This window comes from Cricetulus griseus (genome assembly GCF_003668045.3).
Source record: "Cricetulus griseus strain 17A/GY chromosome 1 unlocalized genomic scaffold, alternate assembly CriGri-PICRH-1.0 chr1_0, whole genome shotgun sequence".
Taxonomy (NCBI): domain Eukaryota; kingdom Metazoa; phylum Chordata; class Mammalia; order Rodentia; family Cricetidae; genus Cricetulus; species Cricetulus griseus.
The window spans coordinates 210,554,768-210,555,699 of NW_023276806.1; the positions used below are offsets into that span (position 1 = coordinate 210,554,768).

Here is a 932-nt window from a genome sequence, read left to right on the forward strand (position 1 = left end):
TTGATAACTGTTTTGGTATATGTAATTTTACTATGTTAAAGTTAAAACTTACCTTTTCAATTAGAGAGCGGGAAATGATATGGGATGTCTTTCTGTATATTGTGAATATGTTTTATTACTATTGTTTAATAAAGAAGCTGATTTGGCCAATAGTCAGGAAGAATAGAGCCAGTCAGGAAATACAAGCAGAAAAGAAGGGTGGAGTCAGAGAGATGCCAGCACCTACTCCATCAGGGAAGCAAGATGTGAGGTACAAGCCATTAAGCCTGAGCTAATACACCAATCAGTTTGTAATTAATATTAAGCCTCTGAGTGGTTATTCAGGAACTGGCAGACAGGAGAGATACATCAGGTTACAGAATGACAGTTTCCTGCAAAAGATAGGAAAGTGGCATCCGTATAAAAGGATATTTTAAAATTCTCTGAACTTGATCCCATTTATATTTACTAATTTAAATTTTTTGAAACAGCAGGAGAAAGTTTGCAAGTGAGACTAGTAGATGCAAACAGCATGTAGTTTATTCATTGAAATAAAGACCTATGAATAAAATGCAGATTATTTATGAAGACACACATTGAGTTGTTTAATGTTAAAAACATTAGTAGTTGTTCTTGCTTTGGCAGCACTTATACTAAAATTGGAACGATACAGAGAAGATTAGCATGGCCCCTGCGCAAGGATGACACAAAATAAAAGGCAGGGTAAATCCACATACAATACCAGTACCAACAACAAACCAAAAACAAACAATAATAAACACTCAATGGACCTTAATTTCCCTCAATATTAATGGTCTTAACTTGCCTATAAAAAGACACAGGCTAACAGATTGGATATGAAGACAGAATCCATCCTTCTGCTGCATACAAGAAACACACCTCGAATTCAAAGACAGACATTACCTCAGAGTAAAGGGTTGGGATAGGATACT

The 932-nt window shown here is 35.4% G+C and overlaps 1 non-coding gene across 1 annotated transcript; it reads left to right on the plus strand.

The window, feature by feature from the left end:
• The first annotated feature begins 612 nt into the window (after positions 1-612).
• LOC113832647 lies at positions 613-716 on the plus strand. The gene has a single exon (XR_003480072.1). It is a non-coding gene; the product is annotated as a U6 spliceosomal RNA (small nuclear RNA).
• Positions 717-932: the final 216 nt, after the last annotated feature.